Source organism: Eschrichtius robustus, chromosome 12 (genome assembly GCF_028021215.1).
Source record: "Eschrichtius robustus isolate mEscRob2 chromosome 12, mEscRob2.pri, whole genome shotgun sequence".
NCBI classification, from domain to species: Eukaryota; Metazoa; Chordata; class Mammalia; order Artiodactyla; family Eschrichtiidae; genus Eschrichtius; species Eschrichtius robustus.
Window position 1 is genome coordinate 9,735,837 of NC_090835.1, and position 24,907 is coordinate 9,760,743.

Below are 24,907 nucleotides of genomic sequence, written 5' to 3' on the forward strand. Positions count from 1 at the left end.
AAAACTGTGGATCATGGCTCATGAGTGGATTGTGAAACCTATTTCATAGCCAGATTATCCAGCCTTAAAAACAAACAAGTAATCCAAAAACTAAACTAAGATACTTTAAAGCAAATATATTAATGTAGAATAGAAAATATGAGAGAACATACTTTATAGGAAGGATAAACACTGCTTTTTAAACTTTGGTTTTGCAAGTACATGTGTCTTTAGTGGGTCATGATATAAAATGTCTTATGGAGAGCTGTGGTCAAAGAAATGTGAAGGCCCTGATTTTGTCTAATCCCTAGACATAACCGACAAGGAAATGGAGGCCTAAAGAGGTGAAGTGATTTTCCAAATCTTACACAGCTAGAAAATGAGAAAATTGGAAATCAAGTTGAAATTCACTACAGTTTTCTTGAAAATCTCTTTACTAGACTTCTCTTTCAAAAACGAACTACAGTCGGAGGTGTTTCCTTGAGATCTTTCACACCAAGATTTGAGATCTTCTGGTAGACCTGACTTTGACCATTTCTCTTTTCTTCTCAAACCACAAGTACATTTTCTACCGCCTCATTTTCTGCTCACAATTTTTTACTGAGAAACAGAAGAAATCAAGAGATTCTCCATGCATTACCCCATTGCAGCTACTCACCTACATGCATTTATACCCTTAAACTATGTGTTTCAGCAGATGTACTGTCTTTGCCCCTAATGCCAACCCCTCTTTGTGCGTTATATCCTGTCCCCCTTGCTTGTTCAAAACTCCTCTACTAAAACTGTCTCCATTTTCTCCTGCATCCTGATTACCTGCCTCTCCTGGATCAAACACATCAATATACAAGCACACTCTAGTATTTCCCAATGTGCCCCCAAAGCACAATCTATCCCACCTCTCCTTCTGCCATGACATCATCCCCTCCCCTTTCCAGCAAAACTCCTTGAATAACTTCTCTATGCAATTCCCAATTTATCGCCTCTTTTTTTCTAAAAAAGTGCAGTACAATCAGGCTTCCACTCCTATCTTCCACTCCTCCAAAAAGCTCTTGTCATGGTCACAAAATACTTCACTGTGATACATCTGACGCCCCTCTCCCCCTTACTTGATGGGACTACAGCTCTTAACATAGTTGGTCACTTTCTCATCCTTGAAATAACTATTTTACTTGGTTTCGAAGACACCGCTTTCTCTTTGTTCTCTTCCTACTTCACAGAAGATGCTTTTCAGTAACCTTCACTGGTTCCCCCTCATCCAATAGACCAGACTGTTAAAATGTGGTGTCCAGGGCTCAGTGCTCAGACATCTTCCATCTTCAACCCGCACTCATCTCTTGATAATCTCAGCAATTGCATTCTCCAGGCGTCAAATGCCATTCTTTAGGCTGGCAGCTAACAAACTGATATCCTCATTTTTAATCTCCAGAATGTTTTCACTCAATTGCCTATTCAACAACTCCAGTAGAATGACTACAAAATAAAACATCTGAAAGTTTGTCCCACACTGAGCTCCTGATCTTTCTGCAGGTGCTAACTTCAATTCCACCACCCACCCTGCGAACATGCTAGTCATATCATTTTCCTACCTTTGCAAATGGCTGTCTTGCTTGTTGTTCACGGTTAAAACTCTATGGAGTCACCCTTGCTCCTCTTTTACATTCATGGTTCACATCCTCTCCATCATTAAACTCTGTTGACTTTTATATTAAACACATGTCAAGAATCCAATCACTTCACTTCAAAGTTAAAGTTTGCGCATTGGTCTGAGTTGACTATCATCTAACATCTTACTGTAGGAGTCACGTAACTGCTCTCCCTGCAATCCCCCTCATATAGTCTTGTTGTAAACACATCAGCCTATTGGCTCATGCCCAAATCTGATCAAATTCCTACAATAGCTTCCCCTCTCGTCAATCAACACCAGCCTTCAGGATGGTTGCTAAGTCTCCATAGGATTTACCTCTTTGACTTCACCTCCTTTTACACTTCCTTTGCTCACTCACTTCAACCACATCTGATGCCTTGTAATTCCTAGAACATTCTAGGGACATTCCCACTGCAGGGCCCTTGCACCTGCTATTCTCTCTGCCTAGCAGTTCCTTTCCCAAACAGTCTGATGACTCACTTTCACTTTCTTCCTATCTGGCTCAAATATCATCAGATCACTGAAATCTGTCTTGATCACCATATGTAATATGAAAGCCTCATTCGTCCTCCTGTATCTTGCTTTATTTGCTTTTAAGCACTTATCGCCACCTGATATACTTTGTGTGTATTATTTTTTATTGTCTATTCTTTCCCACTGGCATGCAAGCTCCTTGTGAGCAGGCATTTTGCCTGATTACTTCACTTCTATAATCTCAGTGCTAAAAAGGAGCATGGTACACAGTAGGTGCACAATTAAGAGTTATTCATTTTTTGAATGAGTGCTATTTAAAAAAATAATAGTAAAAGTAATACAACCATCGCAGTAAAAACGCAAAGCATTTGTATGTATCACTATAGTATCTGCATAACCTCATTTTTGTCTTGCCACCCCTCTTTATGGTTGATGTATGCTATGCTCCGCTTTACAGAGGAGGAAAGTAAGGCTCCGAGTGCCAGGGAAACTGGCAGAAACCAATAACTGGCAAAATCATCCTCTGGCTCTACTTCCAGTTCCAGCTCCCCCTGAAATGCTCCATAAATATACTGCCCTGTTGCAGACACCGAGACTTGCTCCTGAGATCCCCCCTCAAGAAGTGACTTGCTGTCCAACTGCAAGGAGTACGATTTGCTAACAGCCTTGTTGTTGGCTTCATTAGGACCCCCTCAGCTTTCAAGCTATTTTGGGCACCAATGACTGCACAAGGGGGTGGTACAAGGACCTAGCCATTTCTGCTGGGCATAAGATGCTTCTAAACAACTGCCTTTGTTCCAGGGCTGCTCACGGGCCTGACAGAGACTTTCTCAGCTCTAAGCCGCAGTCCAGTGGCTCCGCGTGCCCACGCCTGCCTCCTCTCTGTTACTCTCACAGGTTCCTCTATAACAGACCTTCTTCACTATCTTCATCTCAGCATCCACCTCCTGAAAATCCAAACCAGCACACGCCAACAGATGAGACCCTTGGCACCCTAGGGACGGCACTGGATGTGCAGGTGAAGGACCGCAGCAGATATGCTTACATTTCTGGCCCACTCTGCAAGAAGGACATCGTTTTTTCTTCCTCACCTTCATTTTCTGCCTTCTTTCAGAGACTTAGGGACAAGGAAAATCAGAACTCTCTCACTGTGAAAAACTCCAGGACTGCAGAAGTTTGAGGAAGAGGCTGCACATGAAAAACCTAATTCAGAGAAAAGTCACAGGAGTATTTTAATAATTGAGGGCCTTCCTGCCCTGGGATGCCAAACACACTTCAAAAGGGAATGGTACTGCGTGTTCTGACATCCACGAGGTGAGAAAATACCACTTTATACAACCCACATATCTCTCAGAAGTTTATGCTGATACTAAAAATCTCTCTTTTACAAATTTAGCTGGAAATAATGACAGATATATTCAGATATCTCAACTATAAAATAGAGACAATAATACCTACTTGTTAGGTTGTGTGAGGATTAAATGAGATAATGCACTGTAAAAAGCTTGGTACAATGTTCAATAAACATTACTTGCTATTATTTTTACACTAAAGAAATGCAATAAAAACTGTCCTGCAAAAATCATATTTCTAGGTTTTACTTCCAATATTAGTAAAATGTCTGTGATGAACTCTTTAGAAAATTATGTAGGTGTTGCTGCTTTTATTTTATTCAATGTGACTTTTACCTTCATTGCTTTAAGGGGTTTCTTAACTCACATTCTGTCTCCATTAAGTGAATGAATGGAAGAATTAGAATACACAGCAAAAAAAAGCAGAATATGGAACTAAATATATGTAAATGCAAACATATACGCAAGCCAGTATTCATCTGTCTAAAGTGCACTGAAGTTAAACATTTTGCAATGCTTAATCCTGAACTAGATTTTTTTTTTTTCCCTATAAGAGACACCTTTGGAATAAACAGTGAAACTTCAGTCAGGCCTGAGGATTAAAGAGTAGTAATGTAGCAAATGCCAATATCTTAATTTTGACGGTTGTATTGAGGTTTTGTAGGAGAAATGTTCATGCTTGTGAGATGTACACTAAAAATATTCAATGCTCATGGGCATTAGGAGGCAAACTCACTTTCAGATGGTTCCATAAGAAAAGTTCTTCCTGTCAACTTTTATAAATTTGTAATTGTTTCAAAATAAAGAAGTTAAAATATCCACATTTTTACTTTTCTTGTGTTGATGCATATGGTTTTAACCCAACGTTTTTAAAATATGCCTATTGCCCCATTCTCCCAGAGCCAGCTCATTAGCACAAACTCAGAGACGGTTGAAAGGGGTTTATGAAGAAAAACCAGAGATGCTTTTCTCACCCCCATTACTCAGATGATGGGGGTCTCTTTCAGGCTTACAGATGCAAATGAGGAAGGCTTGAGGTCCTTCGGGCATTTCTCCAATCACCCTTTCTCTAGTATATGGCTGCTGGGCTATATTGGTGAATATGGCATATGGATCTTATTCAATCTCCTGTTCTGTATAGTGTGATGACCCTAGTAAGCACTTATTTGGTAGCCTTTGCATACAAAAATGTGAAATTTGTTCTCAAGCACAAAGTAGCACAGAAGAGGGAGGATGCTGTTTCCGAAGAAGTGACTCGAAAACTTTCTGAAGCTGATAATAGAAAGATGTCTCGGAAGGAAAAAGATGAAAGAATCTTGTGGAAGAAGAATGAAGTTGCTGATTATGAAGCTACAACATTTTCCACCTTCTATAATAACACCCTATTTCTGGTCTTGGTCACTGTTGCTTCCTTCTTTATATTGAAGAACTTCAACCCCCACAGTGAGCTACATTTTGTCCTTAAGTGCTTCCTCGGGCCTCATCGCCCTCCTGTCTACTGGCTCCAAGTAGAGCACGTCAGCTTCCCCCCACCGCCCTGGCTTTGTGCCTATGGGTGGCCTGTGGTATATGGAAAAGTAGCAGGGTGGTCAGGGTGGAAGACACACAAGCTGTTTTTATAAGTCTGGAGTTTGAGGGTTTGAAAAACCCAACAAAAAGTAATTCAATATTTGTTTATAGGCTCTTTTTTTTTTTTTTTTTTGACAGATTGTTGAAATTAAATGAATTGAAAGGGAAAAAAAAATAAAATATGCCTATTGATTAGGACAAATTAACAAAGTGTTTTATTGTTGTTTTTGATGTGTATTTGTTTTAAACTCAAGCAATTACTGTTGTAGACAAAATAAAACTTTGAATCCAGTGATTTAGCTGGGAGGCCTGGCTAACTCTCGTTTGACAGATTAACAGCCCCTAATGATACCACAGTCATTTAGATATTAGTTCCAACCTGTAGATCAGAAGGGAAAGTCTTGGAGCTGGTTTCAGAGGGGGAGGCCGGCTTTCCGAGGCTGGAAGTTGCCCTGGCTCATTGCTGGCTAGGGACCAGATAGGAGAGGAAATTTCTCTTTTGGATATATCTAGAACTGTCATTTTACAAAAAGAGGTACCTTACAGCCTAGTTCTCTTCTCAGTGTGGGAAGAATTTGGGGGGTGTCCACCGTGCTTCTTCATACGTCATACAGGAGGAAAGTGCTCCCACTTATTAGGAAGGGATACCTGCATTTCTGCTTTACAACACCTGAAGGTGGCATTGAGAAAACTAGAGCTGACAATTCCAGTCACAGCCAGTATTTGCTCTTCCTGGTAACTCCCTGGTGCTCTAGGAAAAAACCATGTGCAAAATTTGAGGACGGGGGCCGACCATGCTCCCAACCGATTATCACTCTCTTCTAGCTTTGAAGAGCTCAGTATGGGTTGGGATTGTCAACTTTCCAACAAAAGAAATGGTCAGGGGGAAATCATGGTGTTGTTACATAGAACTCTCAAGAACTGATGAATTTGCTTTTCTCCAACTCATTCATTAATTCATGCATGACTTACTGCGCTAGGTCAGAAAAACAGGTCTTACAATCTATGATATCCCCATTGCTCTTTAAAATGCCCTAAAGGAGGCATGAGCCACAGTGGGTAGAGTTAGAAGTCTTGGGTTCAAGTCTATGGTCATGAATTCACTAACCATTCACTAACTGTGTGACCTCAGGAAGTTTAATCAACCTCTCTAAGCAGTTACTGTCTTCATTTATACAATGGAGATAATGGTGACTCCCTCCCATGGAGATTTTGAAGGTGAAAAGAGATTATGTGTACAAATATTTCTCCAAACTGCCAAGGGGCCATACCTATATATAAAATGACCTACTTCATTTAGGCAGGAATATCCAATTCTTATGACATTGTTATGACATACTACCTACCCTGCCCTGATAAGGCCAACTTTTAAAACTATAAGTTTCAGAAATTAAAAAAAAACAAGAACAACCACAACAAAAGGGATATGCTTTAAACTTTTAATTATAGGGTCACGAGAAACCGAAACCAAAAAAAAATCTGGTCTTTAGTATTTGCTGATTTCAGTGGTGTAAGTACTCCCACCACGGTCAATTTCAGGCTACCAACATGACAACATTGACAATGGAGTTGAGCAGAGATGGAAGTAGTTGCCAATATTTAATTTTTGGTAGCTTTCACACACAAATTGGATTTTTTGGTGTACTCACGAAAATTGATCGGCTTCCCTGGTGGCGCAGTGGTTAAGAATCCGCCTGCCGATGCAGGTGACAAGGGTTCGAGCCCTGGTCTGGGAAGATTCCACATGCTGTGGAGCAACTAAGCCCATGCACCACAACTACTGAGCCTGTGCTCTAGAGCCCACGAGCCACAACTACTGAAGCCCACATGCCACAACTCCTGAAGCCCGTGCACCTAGAGCCCGTGCTTTGCAACGAGAAGCCACCACAATGAGAAGCCCGTGCACCGCAACAAACAGTAGCCTCTGCTCGCCGCAACTAGAGGAAGCCTGTGCACAGCAACAAAGACCCAACGCAGCCAAAAATAATAAATAAATAAATAAATAAATTTATTTATTTACTTAAAAAAGAAAATTGATAGCCTGGGCCCATCTCTCATCTAACAGTAATCATTTCCTGGTGAATGTGTAGCATGTGCAGCAGGATTAGGCTTCCTGCTCTGGGACACTTTTCACGATGACTCAAAAGACGGGAGAAAAACTCTTCAGTCAGGCTCTACCTCTTGACCCTGCAATAAAAACCTCCACTGAGCCAAAGAAACCCAAAAGTCTTGGCTATTTCTTTAAACAGAGAAGAGGACAAAGTAAATAATGACAATGTAGCTAATATTAGAATTGCTTATTTTTAGCTAGACATTGTGGCAAGCATTCTAATGATCCCATTTCATTCTGTTAACAAGATGGTGAAAGAGGTATGGTTATTATTTGCATGTTCCAAACACATACACTAAGTGTTATGGGTTGAACTGTGTCCTCACCAAAATGATAAGTCCTAACCCCCAATACCTCAGAATGTGACTATATTTGGAAATAGGGTCTTTAAAAAGGAAATAAGATGAAAAGAGGTCATTAGGGTGGGTCCTCATCCACTATGACTGGTATCCTTACAAAATGAGGAAATTTGGACACAGAGACAGACATGTACAGAAGGCAGATGACTGAAGAGACACAGGGAGAAGACGATGGCCATCTGAAAGCCAAGGAATACCTACGGCTACCAGAAGCTGGGAGAGTAGCGTGAAATACTCTTCTCTGGGCCCTTCAGAGGGAGTATGGCCCTGCTTGCCAGCACCTTGATTTTAGATTTCTGGCCTCCAGAACATGAGACAATATATTTCTATTATTCTAATCTACACAGTTTGCAGGGCTTTGTTATGGTAGCCCCAGGAAACAAAGTCTCAAAGAGGACAAAAAGATGGCCCCAACTCAAATAACTATCAAATTATCAACTTGACTGACATGAGGTTGTTTGTTTCTTAACAAATATTGATGCTCAGATCTTCTTACCCTCCCCCTTCCCTATTCAGACACTGATTCAAGCACCTGGGGTGGGACACTGACAGGGGATTCTGAGGCACAGCCAGGATGGAGAACCACTGTATGTCTCCCTGGACTCCACACCGGCCATCGAGGTAGTGTGCTGACATCACACATTCTACATAGGACACAGGAGTTTTTCTTTCACATCTGTTCTACATCAGTATCAAACAGTGTCCATTCTAACTGATTAAGTCGCTAAAATACTACCTCCGCCCCCCTAAACAGTATCCCTCCTTCAAGAAGACCCAAAAAATGACAATTTATAACGTATAGTTACATAAATTCATTTCCATTTCTGTAAAAAAGTGAGAGGACATATGTACCTAACCGTAGAGTCATCTAATTACAGGAAATCAAGGAGAGATTATGGTTTAGCATATAAACAATGCCTATGGAGATTACTAGCGTTGGTTGAAAGCCAGTAAAATCCCCCAGTCACTGTGCTACAACACACTCACTTACCTGATATTATTTAATCAATTCTAATTTTCATTATAATTTTGCAAGCTCTTATTATCATTCCTCCTTATGCGTGAGACACCTGAAGTTGAAAGAGGTTAAGCTTCACTGCCAAGGATCACCTAAGTTATAAACAGCAAAGCCAACACTGACGCCCCAGATCGTCATGCTAAAACTCTTGCTGTGGCTACAATATCTGGGCTCCGTATATTTTGTTTATTAGCAATTACAGGAACTCTACTTTCACTGATCAGCTACTGCCACTGTTTCCATATCAGACTTTAAGAATGTCACCTTCCTCTTTGACCAAGTTTGGAACTTTCTAACAGATGCAAGGATTTATCACATATATTGAAGTTTAAAAGGGGTTTCAATTTTTAAAGGTGTCTTTGCAGAGTGAGGATAGCAAGATAGGAAAATGGGTGTACAAACTCATTTTTAACTAGTTTTTAAATTCAAGCATGGTTGATTTACAATGTTGTATTAGTTTCAGGTGTACAAACTCTTGACTGAATCCAATCTAATGAGCAATCTTTGGAAAGTTCACCAGTTGGTAAAATCTGGCTCTGCCCTCTTAGAATACATATTCATTGCAAGAAATGCAAACTGCAAAAATACAGCATCTTCCATTTATAGCTGGAGCCCCCAGAAAATTCCCCAGCTTAGAAGGTCTATGTGTTACTAGTCCAACCTTGCATCCTTACATCTCCTCCTATTTAAGGTTACTGTATTTTGATCTGCGAAAGAGAATAGCCAGTTATGAAGGAGGATTACATTGTCACAACTCTTTCACCTCCTGCCTACTCTAATTATGTGGTCTGATACAGAAGGAGAGGAAATGATGCCATGGAAATACATAAATTCTAGAAGCACAAACAATTCCCTGAATCTGGCTAGTACTAGTGGAATTACAGTAAATTCTTATCACCATCACAAGCACCTGGGCTGGGGGAAAACCTAAAGGGCACTTAATACAACCACCAATGATATCAGTATTCCCTCTAAGACATTCCTTCAAAATAATTCTCCTCCCAGGTTTGAAAATCTTTCAGATCGCCTTGGTGCAAATGATAGGGTTTGTTGACACAGATCATCAAAACAGTCTTTCTTTTCAGTGTGGAGAGTGTTTATCAACTCGAGTGTGACCTGTTAGTGGAAATGCTGAAAAGTTGCTCAGCTTCCTTCCCCAGCCTGTCTGTTATCAGCAGACCCTTCCACTGATGCAAGCAGAACAGTGCTCACTTATTCTCTCCAGAAAGCACCAAAAAGTGGTTGTTCACAGGCAGAAACTGGGTTGAGGAGGATGAAGGGCAGCCTAAGATTTTAAGTTTAAAATGGATCTTCTTCTAGCGCCCACTTGAGCTGTCAGGTGCAGATCGGAGGTGGAAGTGAAAGGTGCTGCGGATAAAATGAAAAGCGAGAAGGTGCTGCCTGTAAACCAAAGTCATCAGGTCAAAGAGAACCAGAATTGTGCTCAAGTAGCTTCCTACTGTCCTCTCCGTGCTTCAGTCACACTAGCTTTCAATCAGCTCCTCTCAAGTGGCAAGTGGCACGCGCCCTCCCACCCGGGGTCTTAAACATGGGGTTCCCACTGTCGGGACCTTTCTTCAGCTCTCTCTCCACCGGGCGACACCTACCTGTAAGCCTCTGATTTCAGCCAAAATCCCACTTTGTCAATGAAGCCTTCTTTATTCATTTATTTTTATTTCATTTATTTATTCTTGGCTGTATTGGGTCTTCGTTGCTGCGTGCGGGCTTTCTGTAGTGGCGGCGAGCGGGGTCTACTCTTCGTTGTGGTGCGCAGGCTTCGCACTGCGGTGGCTTCTCTTGTTGCAGAGCACAGGCTCTAGGCACGTGGGCTTCAGCAGTTGTGGAACGCAGGCTCAGCAGTTGTGGCTCACAGGCTCTAGAGCGCAGGGTCAGTAGCTGTGGCGCACAGGCTTAGTTGTTCCGCGACATGTGGGATATTCCTGGACCAGGAATCGAACCTGCGTCCCCTGCAGTGGCAGGCAGATTCTTATCCACTGCACCACCAGGGAAGCCCAATGAAGCCTTCTTTAAACACACACATTCCACCCTCATGTTTCAGAGCTAGAAATAGAAGCTCACTTACATTTCCTTTATAGCTCTTACTGTTTGTGCTTGTACATGTGTATAGTAATTTGATTTATACTGGTCTCCTTCATTAAACAATGGAGTGCACAAAAGTAGAAACAGAGTCTGTTTACTCATTCATCTCCCCAGTTCCTAGCATACAGTAGATGCTCAATAAACATCAGCTGAATGGATAAATAAATCATTGGGACATGTTAAAATAGGTAACATCTCTCCCTCCAAATATTTCCTTTGCCCTCATGTCATCATGTATGAAGTCCCTCCCCACATTAGCAAAGCATCCCTTTCTAATAATACATGGCATTTAACTTAATTTTAATATTATGACTTTAATTGACTATTACATGAAATATCTGAAAATCCAAAGAAAAATAATATTAAAAATAATTTGATCACTGTAAATAATAATTATATGTAAATGCATATTTTTTAGACAAACACAAGTACATATACATAGACAACACAAAGATCATATTATAGAAAGAGTTTTATACTTTTATGAATTTAATATTCACAAAATCTTTCCAAGTCAATGTAGATGTACATCATGATTTCTAATGACTGAATGGTATTCCATTACAGGAATTCAGTTAACCAATTTCCTTTTTTGGACTCTTGGGTTTTATAAAATGGAATTAACTTCATACAATGGCATACTATGCAACAATTAGAAATGTTCCCTTTTCTTGGACTAAGTTTTATAAAATGATATTAATTCCATATAATGGAATATTAAGCAACAATTAGAAATGCAATTGACGTTTAGAGTGCATAAAATTTATAATACTATTGCCTTTAAACAAAAAGAAATGTTTATGGATATATATCTCTTGAGGGATCATTTTGGTAGTTATCCAATGACATTCACTGTGAATTAATTTATCAGCTCACTTCACTCAATGCCACCTAGATAAGAGTTAGTTCATAATTGAATTAGGGTATTTATGAGGCCAAGGGTAAAGGGAGATTGAAAATAATTTTGAAGGAGAGAGGAGGGATGAAGTTTACATTCATTGGGGGTGAGGCTGATTTAAAGAAAATATGTCAACATCATGTGCTTTCCATGTGGGTCTTGAAGAAGAGGCTAAACAAAAAATGAACAATAAACTTTCCTTGCTTCACAATTCTCATAGGAAAGGTTCTAAATTAGAAAAAGTAAAATTACAAACCAGATTAATGTCTTTTACATATATTAACCGAGAAGATCTTTACAGAAACCTTACAAAGGAGGTATGGCAGGCTTTATCATTGCCATTTTTAAGATAAATTAAATGAGTTTGAAAAAATGTGCTATATATACACATAATGGAATATTATTCAGCCTCAAAAGAGAAGGAAACCCTGCCATTTGCAACAACATGGATGAACCTGGAGGGCATTATGCTACGTGAAATAAACCAGGCACAGAAAGACCAATACTGCATGATCTCATTTATATTTGGAATTTAAAATAGTCAAACTCATAAAAACAGAGAACAGAATGATAATCACCAAGGGCTGAGGTAAATGGGGGAAATGGGGAGATGCTGGTCAAGGGGCACAAACTTCTAGTTATAAGATGAATAAGTTCTACAGACATAATATACTGCATGGTGACTATAGCTAATATAATGTATACTTGAAATCTGCTGAGAGATCTTAAGTATTCTCACCATAAAAAGAAAAATAAAAAGGTAACCATGTGAAGTAATAGATATATTAATTAGCTTGATTTTAGTGATCGTTTCACAATTATCTGTACATCAAAACACCACGTTGTACACCTTAAATATAACAATTCTAACATGTCAATTGTATCTCAACAAATCAGGAGAAAATTAAATGAGGTTCAGCCGAAGTAACATTAAAACTCTAGCCTGTGACTGACGTTAAAACCTCACATCTATGACTAGAGAGTTTTTTTCATAAATGTGTCTCAAAACTTCTTTAAAGTTGTCTGAAAACTTGAAAGGGCTTGAAACAGAAAAGACACTGAGATTTTAGACAATCATGTTCCGCATCTAGAAAATCAAAAAAGAAGTGGCTTTAGCAGGATTGAGAAAGCAAGAGAAGGGGTGAAATTCTTGCAGTGTTTAGGGTCCAGTCCTTCTCTGACTCAAGACTGATGTCTGATAACCATTTGCACATGTTTTTACACGGTTTTTGCTTCGTTTTCTTTTTGGTTTCATCTGCACCTGGAACCAAACTCATCGTGGTTCTTTCTCACCAGCTCATCCTCCAGACTTCTTGGTATCTGAAAGCAATGTCATCAGCTTTCTCCCTGTCTCCCAGGTATCCTTACTCTTTATGAGTTGTCGTGACACAGTTCAGTTAGACAAACGGTGCTGAGTGACTCCTGTATGCCAAACATGGAGCTTGGGCTCTGACCTCAAGGCGTACCCAAACTGGCTAGTGAAGATCAGGGTAGAAAATGCCATGGTGCTTCTCTGGTACTCAGATTCCCCTAGATGATGAATTGTTCAGAAGCATATCTCTGGGCCAGAGTGGTGGCAATTAAAGTAGAAAATGAAGGCCAGATAAAACAGCCATTTGGGAGAAAGCATCTGTGGTACCCAGTGCATAATCCAACATAAGATCAAAGAAGAGGAAAAAGTGAATCAAAATTGACATTGCGGTAGGGAGAATGATGATGGTGTTGCCACCAGATTCCAAGAAGTCTGGAGAAGCAGCCTATGTGAAAGAACCATAATGAGTTCGATTCTCAGCTGATGCAAAAGCAGAAAAAAAATTTGCAAACAGCCATCAGACAGAGACCAGGACTCAGGAGAGGGAAGTGATAGAAACAAATCTTTTAGGATTATTAACATAGAGAATACAGATGAAGATGGGAAATTTGTTGATTTTGGAAGGATGAGCAGAGAGATGAAGACTGAACCGTGTATATATATATATATATATATGTATTTAAGAGAAGCTTTTATTCACTAAAAGAAAGGTACAGATTTGGATTGAAGACTGAACCTTAAGACACGTCTTTGCTATGTGTTAGTAGTAGTCAGCAAGGAAGGGACCAGATATTTTGGTGAAGCAGGACCAGTCACCATGCGAAGCAAGAGAAAGTTTGAAGAGGAGGAGACGCTTAGCAGTGTCAAAAGCTATCAAGAGGTTTTAAAATTTGGTGTTTACGAGGCTATTGCTGACCTTGAGAAGAGCAGTTTCATTTGAGCATTGCATAAGGAAGTGGGTGCAGGGCTGGTACGTCAGTGATGACAACAGGGAAGCAGTAATTGTTGAAGGTCTTGTTCAAATTAAGTGATGAAATGAAGGTGTGGTTGCTTGAAGGAACTGAAGTGTCAAAAACAAATGTTTATGAAGTAGAGAAAACCCCAACAGAACTTCAGCTTGGCAAAATCCGCTGTACACAATGGAAATTTTTAAAAAATGTATGCTTTCTAATTCATACTGAGAGTACTCTTGATATTAGTGTTCATTTCATCAAAATTAGGATGCCATCCATGTAAATCAAACCATTCTCTTACATAAGAAATGAAAAAAGTTCTACCTATTAAACTATGGCCCTCATCAATTGTAAGCTATTCCCTGATTTTAGAAACGCCAAAATATGTCTGTGGATGAAATTTAGGACTACCACTTTTATTTTCCGGTTTATGTTGGTTTAAATCATTAGCAGGGATATATATTTTTTGTGCAGTAGCCTACCCATACATTCTTGTGTTCCTACCCATCCAGAAACATCTGGATTCTGGCAACACAATTACACAGATGTTGTTTTTAATTATAAAGTAGGTACTTGGGGTTGCTGAGCTCAAAAAAGCTAAATATCTGTCAGTAAAAGTTCTTAAGAACCTTCAACTTCTGAGTTTTCCACATGGCCCTATTTTGGCAAATAGTTTACTTCTCTTGTGGCAAAATTGCAAAATTTTATGTTTATGCTGAAGCAGCAGTTATGCCACTTTGCAGAACTCTGGCCACCTGAAAAACACCCCCAAAGAAAATAAGGACTCCCAAAGTCTTAATAGACTTTTTAATCTTATTTATAAAAGCTGCAATTACACACTGCAGAGGAAGGAACTGAACATGGGTCCTTTGGCAGTTTTCTAGAGATGAAGGCAGTTTTCCCCCTGCACTTAACCTTGAAGTATACGTCCTCACAATCACTTCATGATTGATAATAGCTGGAGAGAAATAAGCAGCTTACATTTTAAAAAGTAAAATGATTACTGTATTCGCTTTTTTTTTTTTTTTTTTTTTTAAAAAAAAGAAGAAATCCTCTCCCCTTTATTCTATCAGGTTGTTAGTTTTCTTAGTGAAACCTGAAACTACCTCCTTCACTGCTTGGGGAAGGTAATTCATGCTGCATGATGGCACAGTTGTTAAGGGCAAGAATTCCAGGCAGTTCTGGGTTTGAATTCCGGTCGTGGCACCACCAGTTGTGTGGATCTAGCCAAATTACTTGTGCTACTGGAACTTTTTCAGGTTAAACCTCTTTGCACTTGCATTAAATGGGTCAACTGGATGAGAATAAGTATATGTCATCATTACTAGTCATTAAGAGTTTTGTCTTCATAGACTATTGAAGGATGTTTTAATATATTCATGTTTCTCAGGTTTTGGAGGAGGAAGAAGGGGAGGAAGAAGAAGAAGGATGGATGGGTTGGATGGGACGGACATGTAAGTAGAGAAGAGAAGGTGTGATTGATGGAGGGTAAGAGCTAACATTTCCAGTCAGTGGGGAGGTCCACTGAGACACTAGTGTGAGACCAGTCCGAATACTTGTGCGTTTTTCTCAAGCCATATTCTACTGTTTAGGTTCAGGGGTTTAACAGGTGGAGAGTTGGAATGGGGTTGTCAGGTAAGTGGAACAGATGGAAAAGGGGCAAAGGAGTTAAAGGTATGCGCAAGAGAGTGATTATGAGGAGAGCTGTAGCAATTAAACTGGCGAAGGAGGAATTGATATGAATGGGGTTATTAGGGTTATTTGTGTGACACGGAAAGACAGGTGCGAGCTGTGAGAACATGGGATGCTAGCAACTGAGATTTGAGAAATGGTCCTCCTACCCATGATGACAGGTACATCCAAAACAATGAATGGCTCAAGTCTGGTGGAAGAGAAGATCACCAAATGTTCAGAGGCCAAGGAACTGAGAGAATGGGATCTGGGGCAGATGAGCTATGGGACTTTTCAAATCTCCAAAAATAATGACAAGAATAGTGACAGAAAAATAGGAGGCTGCAAGCAAAAACATTCAGGAAATGAGAAATGAATGAGATTTAATAGATGATTATGACAGCCAGGATAGTACAGCTTGTTGGCACATACTTCATACAAGCTGAGGGTTTGGTTTTTTGTTGTTGTTTTGTTTTTGTTTTTTTAATTAGGAGAAATCTCTTAGAAGCAGCACTGGGGGAGAAAGAGAATGACAATCTAGTCTCTAAGCTCTACAACAGAGAGTTGTCCTTCTCTGAGGAGACAGTAAGGAAAGCTGTGTCATCAGGGGAAGTCAGTTTTTTATTCAGGCCAGAAGATAAAGGGAACATTAAAGGAAAATACTGAAGATTGGGAATTTTGGTAATGACAGACTATATATTCTAAAGGATACACAGAAACTATTTGGGGAGTGAGGGATTGGAAAGAGACGGGAGATTAGATCAGATCAAGAGATGTAAGAGGTTATGGGGATAAAAATTAGTACATAAGTATCTTGAATGCTTGGACTTTTGGTAGTTACAGAGTAAAATGGGAATAAAAGCATGATGAGATTAATCCTGCTGGTCTTCTGGGGGAAGATAAGTGGTGAAAACAGAGATATGGAGAGATGCTGACTGCACTGGTGGCGAGTACTGGCTATACACCACACTGGTGGGCTTTCAAAATGCTAAGTGGAGGTGGGGTCATGGCTAGGGAAGGGGAAGTCTATACCAACTTGGACAACAGAATTTGGAGGGGTGGTGATTTATTAAATCCAAGAGAGTAAAATGTATCAAAAAGAGTGGAGGTCAGGAATCAGACAATGTGAAGAAGTTGGGGAGAGAGGAGGAACTGATTGGGGGCGGGCTGTCCTTGAGTCACTGCCTGGTGGTGAACACTCCTTAAAAGACAGAGCTGGGGAGTAGAGGTTTACCTAATGCAATGCTGGAATTAATTAGTTGAGGTAAAATATGTTTAGGAACATAGGAGTCTATCACTCAGAAGTGTGGGAAAAAAATTAATCTCCCAGTAGAGACACTGCATTTTACACTTGCCATAAGGAAGATGAGTGTTGATGTGGTCTGTATGATCATGGGCTGCTGATCCGTAACACATAGAGTCATAAAGATAAACGGGTTCTAAATGGATCTGGTGATAGATTCTATTTACACTTCTGGTACTTCCTATTAAAATGACTACAAACTCATTTCAGGGATATATGTTCTTTGCAATTAAAGATGAAAACCAGGCCCCTTAACGAGCCCGTATAGGGTAATACATTGTCTAGTATTAGCATCATGCTATTGCCACTTTTCAGGAAGCACTGTTTGCTAGAGTCTTTTCATAATTTTACAGATAATCATGAAGTGTAATGTAATCATGGGAAAGCATTTACAGGAAAACTTCATTTATTTGGCATGATTGGGAAATAAATGTTCCTACCTTATTATTTTAGATAACCCAAACATCCCCCTAGAGAATCCAAAATTTAAAGAAAAAAAATCTGTTTTCAATGAACTTCTTTTACAATTTGTTGCTTCTTTAAATATGGTAAAAGAACATAATTTAACCCTTTCCTGACTACTTAGACTAAGCAGGCTAGAGTCATATCTGAAAGCTAGGTAACCAAGGCCAAGATATTTAACTTCTCTCAACTTTCCTTTTCTCTTCTATAAAATCAATACCAATTTCATAGGGTCATTATGAGAATTTAATGAGATAATGCAAAGACAGCTTAGCTCCATTTCTGTCACACAGAACACAATCAAGGGTACCTATGATTATCAGTAGCCTCATCAGATCAGCACCTTAATTAGTAACATCAAAATTTGCCTCCACTCCAATCAAATGATGGCATCAGATCACATGACCCTTGACAAAATGACCCTAGACTACTGAGGTTTTGAATTACAGTTCCATGTTTTTCAGTATCTTCACTCTTTGCTGCAGTGTGTGTGCCTATACACAACTGCATTAATTTTTCTCTTCAACCACTGGATTTTAAGTTTCTAATATATTCTGGTATAACAAACTTGATACCTGAATTTACTAGGACTGTGTAGACTAAGTATAAAATTAATTTTGAATGAGAGCCAGAGGGACTCTGTCATAAGCAAAGTCATGGATATAAGTGTATGAAATTGGTGACATCCATGTTGGTTATTGAGAAACATTTCTTGAATTTAATTCATCTCAACTTTTCAAATATTTGTCAGGCATCTGTTATATAAAGTCTAGGTCACTGTCATAGCTTTTTATTTCAAGATCAAATGCATTAGAGCACTAAATATGTTCAAGATGTGCTGCTGTACTACGTATTAGGAATGCAAAAGTAATGAGTTAGGCTCTACTTTTAATTAGGGAGGCTGACCAGAATCTTCACCATTGTAATATCTTAAGATTGGTACAGAGGATCAGGCTTAAGTTATTTTACCTAGACCTGAGTTTTCTAGGGGAGATGATATTTAACTTGGTTAAGTAAGAGTCAGACAAATAAATGAAGAGAAAGGCAGGGACATGGGGAGTGTAAAGGTCCAGAGGTAATAAAGAACTTGGAAAAGTTGATGACCTGAATAAAGCTCACTGTAGGCGAAACATAAAATGGAGCCGGAGGATAATACTGAGTTGTAACGCTGAGTATGTACATTAAGCAGGGACACGGATATGCAGACTGTGTAAACCATGGTAAAGATTTTGGGCTTTTTTCCAAGGATTATGAAGGGCTGTTTAAAGGTTTAATCTGTGAAGTGATATACTCAGGCTTATGCTGAGTATATCATGTTTCAAAGGTCATTTTATGTTAACCGCAGGTAATGGATGGAGAGTACAAGTCAAGGGATGGGGGGCAGTGAGCATGCTGCCCAGTGGTCCTGGGGGAAGGCCGCGGTGACCCACACTAGAGCATGGGCAGTACAAATGGTAGGGATTTTCACGAGGGAAAAACTGTAGGACTTGAAGACCAATAAAATAAAGGAAGTGAAAGAGAGGTAGGTGTCAAGGCTAACTTTCTGTGTTGCCCAACTTCACACATGGTGGTACAATTTACTGACTGAACTAAGGAATACTGGACAAGGGACCACATTTGAAAAAGAAGGTCGAGAACTGAGACTCAAAACTTGGCAAATTTGAGGTACCTTTGAACTACAGTTATCCACTGGGAAGGGACCAAAAGGTGCCCCAACTCTCCTCCTTCAAAGATTCATTACTGGGCTTCCCTGGTGGTGCAGTGATTGAGAATCTGCCTGCCAATGCAGGGGACACGGGTTCGTGCCCTGGTCTGGAAAGATCCTACATGCCGCAGAGCAACTAGGCCCGTGAGCCACAACTGCTGAGCCTGCGCGTCTGGAGCCTGTGCTCCGCAACAAGAGAGGCCGCGACAGTGAGAGGCCCACACACCACGATGAAGAGTGGCCCCCACTTGCCGCAACTAGAGAAAAGCCCTCACACAGAAACGAAAACCCAGCACAGCCATAAATAAATAAATAAATAAAATTAAAAAAAAAACCAAACAAACCAGTAACTATTTCTCTGAAAATCTTTAAAAAAAAAAAAAAAAAAAATTCATTACTGTGTGTATTCCAACCTCTAATGCTGTTCCATCAGTCAAAAGCCCTGATAGCATGTCCCAGCAAGGCCACTTCTAAATTTTTACCAAGAGGAAATGAAAGTATATCATCCACACAAAGACTTGTAGACAAGTATTCCTAACAGATTTAGTTATAAAAGACAAGACTGGAAACAACCCAAATGCCCATCAGGAGGTGCAAAGTTAAATTGTGGTATATTCTTGTAGTGGAATACTATTCAGCCATAAATAAATAAGTGAATAAATGGAGTAAACTATTGATATGTTCAACAACATGAATGAATCTCAAAATCATTATGCTGAGTAAAATAACCCAGACCAAGAAAAAAAAAAGCATGATGCCATTTTTTTTTTTTTAATTTTTTTTAAAAATTTATTTATTTATTTACTTATGGCTGTGTTGGGTCTTCGTTTCTGTGCGAGGGCTTTCTCTAGTTGTGGCAAGCGGGGGCCACTCTTCATCGCGGTGCGCGGGCCTCTCACTATAGTGGCCTCTCTTGTTGCAGAGCACAGGCTCCAGACGCGCAGGCTCAGTAATTATGGCTCACGGGCCCAGTTGCTCCGCGGCATGTGGGATCTTCCCAGACCAGGGCTCGAACCCGTGTCCCCTGCATTGGCAGGCTGATTCTCAACCACTGCGCCACCAGGGAAGCCCCATGATGCCATTTTTATAAAATTCTAGAAAATGTAAACTAATATATAGTGAGTAAAGCATAGAGAGAAGAAAGAATTGCAAAGCTGCACAAGAAAACATTGGGAATTATAACATATTTGGTATTTTGATTGGGATGATGGGTTTGTGGGTCTACGCATATATTAAAACTCACAGTATTTAGTATACTTTAAATATGAACAATGTATTGTGTGTAAATTGTACCTCAATAAAGTTATTAAAAAGTCAAACTGTTACCGCTGATCACCTGCTTCCAACCAGGTGAGCTCTCATTCCCTGTTCTATGTCCCATCATAACAACCTGTTTGATAATTAGCAGCATACCTGTTTGCTCCTTCTCTCCCTATGGATTTCCAGCTGGGCGCCAAAAGAGATTAAGCCCCTTTTGTTCCATGTGTTTCTTACAAACCTAACACAGCGAATGAAAGGATGAAGCATTGGCAGTCTCACTCATGCTGGTAAACATCTGAGAATGAACGTCTTTTCCTATGAAATCAGGTCCTCTGAGGACAGGGCAATAGGGGATGGATCAATGGTGGATACTAGGAAAGGTGTCTGCTTACTGTGCTCTGGTATGCAAGTGAGGGACAGGAAGGTAAACAGGAGAGGGAGTGAGACAGTTAGGAAACAATGCTTTAACTTGAGACACATGTATAAATCAGTAGAGAAAAATCTACATGGAGGTGGAATACAATATAAAAACTATCCCATTTAATTTATGCTACCTATGAGACACCAAAGAACAATGCTTACATTTTAGGAATGGTGTTGGAAGTGCAAATTGAGAGGGAGATTTTGTGCATATGTTAGATGCAGCCCTCAGGGAACACCCATTCTGGAATGAAGCGATGTCACATCACTTTGGGGTTTCACTGTCATTCAGCTTCACTCTGAGCTCACTGCCCTCAGGAAGCTAGTAGGTTAGACGCTTTAATCGAGAAGGGAAAGCTTTGAGTCCTGGGAGATATTCCTGTAGCTGAGAGTTTATTTTTAACTAAATGGAAACGGCTCATGAGATAAAAGCAAGATTGAGCCTTTATGGAACGTTTTAGGATTGTATATGGCGGCAGTCCCAAGATGAAAAACCAGGGTCCAAAAGTAATCTTAAAAAGATGCCTGTAGGGTCACTTAAAGCATCTGAAATGACCTACCATGGAAAATAAAATCCTAATGGGCAAATTCTTGTGCTGTATCTATACATACAAATGGAAAGTTAAATAGTTATCTAGCTGTTTTTAGGTGTTCAGTTTTATGCAAACTTGATGTTATTGTTAACAGCAGTTTTGTAAGGCCCTCATTGCATACCATTTTAATTAAATTTTTATTTATTTAGCCACTGTGTTCACTGCCACGGAGCTGTAAATTATAATTTAAGATATAATCATGTCCCGATTTCAAGGATTAGCCTCTCCCTGCGCTACTTAAATAATACTTAAATAATATGATAGAAATTCTGTGAATCAACACTCAACTGAAAGATATGAACAGTGTTTCAAGGGGGTTGGAAGAAGAGAGATCTATGTAAGCAATATGGAATAAGTAACTTTGCAAAGAAGAGATGGACTTTGAGGTTACTCTTGAAGGATTCTTGAACTGGGGAAGTGATATAAGATAGAGAAGGGCATCCACATAGGAGAACATGAGGAGTACAAGAGAGATACCACAGAAAGCTCTCAGGTTTCCCTCCTTGTTAAAAAAAAAAAAAAAAAATCTTATGGTTTCTGAGTTTGTTCAAAGTCTAAGAAAAACATGAGCATAGCAGGGCTTCTCTATAATGGTGTAATGATCTAACCTGAATTAGAAACCACCTCAGGACAGAGAGAGGGTAAAAAGGCATCAATTTCTCATTGTCTCCCATCAACACCCGTTGTAGACATAGTTCATAGATTAAAACCCTTTTTGACTGTGGACCTCTGACTTGACTGCCTGGGAATATGGTGTTCCACAGCACAGGCTAGTTTTATCTGTTTCTGGATTTATTTTTATGTTTATTTTAAACTTCTGTAGTGAGAGATACTCTAGCAGGGTACTAAATATCAAAATGGAATTAGTCTTTACTAATGGCTTTAAAATTAATCTAGGTTCGGGATTATAAAATTATAGATATTAGTATTTCCCTACTGTGTGATGAAAGCAATCCATGCTATACCATGCATTTAAGAAATGTCACCACACAAATCCCAAGATGGTCTTCCTCCATAATTCCAATAGCCAAATCCTTCAGGAACAGAATGCCATCCTCTTCTTAAATAATAATGTTATATATAGTACTATTCTTTTTTTTTGGGGGGGGGGGAAACAGCTCTTATTTATTCCTAGTTCTGAGTTCTGACACCTGATGCTTTGCCGTACTTAAAATGGGCTAGTTCTCATTCAGCTTCCCTAGCAGCCACACCACCATCCAACATGTACTAAGCTCTGCCATGTATCAGGCAGTTAGAAGACCTATGGATGCAAGAAATGTCCCTGCCCTCTAGGAAATTATAATCTGACTGGGGAGAGAAGAAAGGTATATATATATACACACACACACACACATATTTTTTGGGGGTGGGTAGGGCAAAAGTGAAAATAACAAAGTAATCAAAAAAGAATGGGTAAATTTAAAAAACAGTCTTTGGACAACTTGCTCTCCTCCTGCAAGGAAACAAAATTAAATGCCTACCTCAGACCATGCACACATACACAAAAATTCCAAGGATATAAATGTTAAAACAAAAGTATAAAAGTATTAAAAGAAATATAGGAAATAAAAAATCAGAGAAAGTTTCACTAAGCAAGACATAAAAGCCAGAAATCATAAACGAAAAGACTGATACATTTGACTACATAAAAATATAAAACTTCTTATAATCAAAGACATGAAGACTGCATTAAAAGATGGGCAATGGGAGGAGCTTCAAGATGGCGGAAAAGTAAGACGTGGAGATCACCTTCCTCCCCACAAATACATCAGAAATACTAGAGTACTATTCTTTAGAGTTGCTTGACGGTTTGTTTTTCTTGTTTTCTTTTTTTTTTTTTTTTTTTTTTTTTGATGTTAACTATAACAGGCCAAGTAGGAGGCATAATCAATATGAGAGGAAGATCAACTTGCCTAAGGCCACAAATACCGCAAATAAAAGAAAATAATTTTAACACGTATTTAATATTTTACAGGTTCTAGGCAAGATTCTATGAACTTTCACATACCTTAAAATCACCATATCGACTGTGTGAAGAGAATATTATTAGCCCCATTTTATGGATGAGGAGACCGAGGCTCAGTAAGATTAAAAGCAACAGAACACAGATATAAACTCAGGTCATCTGACCCCAATCCCAATATTCTGTCTACTGTATTATACTGTCTCTTCTTTACAATCATAGCAATCATAGTGATTAAAGTAACATGTATTAGGTACTTGCTCTATGCCATCTTCTCTGCTAAATGTTTTATATAAATCATCTCATTCCCAGCATTATGTCCTTAGAAAGGAATATCACTGGCTAACATTCACAGATTCAGAAACAGGTTGATCAAGGTCACATAGCTGATAAGTAACCCAGCTAGAACTTGAACTCTGAGTTTAGAACTAACACTCTTTATTAATATATTTTGCTGCCTCTTAAAGGATAGTGCAATACTAAAAGTGAATTCAGTTACAGGTATTTGGACCTTATTCAGGCAGTATCTATGTGATAAGGTGAGGGAGAAAATCCATTCTCTTGGGGAATCAGACAGCAAGCACATACTGAAATCTCATTAGAAATTAGTTACAGGAAATAATACGTTTAAATTTTTCAGTATATCATCCTCCTCCACAAAAAGGACACTTCCATTTTCACTTAATATCCTATCCTTAATTAGCAATGACAAGAGCCTCAATTATGGATTGCTTTCTATATGTGCCTAAAACCATGCTTAGCACTTTATATAAAATATCTCATTTAATCCTCACAACCAGACTATTAAGTCTATGACTTCTTCCTGTGAATCAAGGGAACAGTATACAAAGCTCAAAGAACTCAAACAGGTACTAACCTGCCTAGTTAAGGGGAGCAGAGCAATTCTGGCCCACAAACACCTTGGAAGCTAATCATCTCTGCCTTTCACATGGAAGCCACAGTTGTGAGATTATTCAGCAGTCACCTGGTGAGATGTAATGCATGGATTTGATATGACTGTGGGAAATGTGCTATAAAAATAAACCCAGTGTGCCCTGCTTGTTGTGCCGAAGAAACCTCCCTGGACAGCGTGAGTGGATAAAATATTGAAGAAATATTGCTGCCCGTGATTAGAGTTAGAGGGATGGAAAAAAATGAAGCATATATTTGAGAAGGGGATAAACGGCCACAGACTTCCTTACTTTTGTCAAGAGAATGTGAGCAATTCAGCAAAGAGCTCACTAGCCTTCCTCTGTGTAAAACTACTGCTAGATGTTAGCTTGCCAGGGCTGCATGACCCAGCACCTCCTGCATGTATACCTTGTCAATGGAATGTGAGCAAAGGTAATGAATGTCACTTCTGGGATGGAGTGATTTTAAGAGCAGAGCCTCTACACCCTTTTCTCCTGTCTTCCAACTACATTCCAAAGGCTTTGAGGCCCTAGGATATAGCAGAGTCAGGACATAGAAGAAGCCTGGGTTCCTAATTCACTTCATGGAGAAACGTTCTCAGAAAATAAAAAATAGCATGTTGGATTATGTCCTTAAAAGCACAAACACTATTAGATAGATTTCCATCTTGGGCAGGTAAATACTCAAATACATAATAAGACTGAATAAAATATTTTTCTCCTGATATTCTGTTCATAAGACTACAATGATACTTGTCCAACTGTACAATAATTATGTGTTAACCTCTATGACTCCCCTCAAGACTGGGAGAGCCTCCAAGGTAATGATAATGACTTTTTCATCTCTCCA

General features: G+C 39.4%; 1 protein-coding gene and 1 pseudogene across 2 annotated transcripts in view; one reads left to right on the top strand and one right to left on the bottom strand.

The window, feature by feature from the left end:
* Positions 1–24,907, bottom strand: part of GRM7 (glutamate metabotropic receptor 7) — a 796,163-nt gene that overhangs the window by 690,010 nt on the left and 81,246 nt on the right. The window lies entirely within an intron of this gene.
* Positions 4,544–5,136, top strand: LOC137773451 (translocon-associated protein subunit gamma pseudogene; annotated as a pseudogene).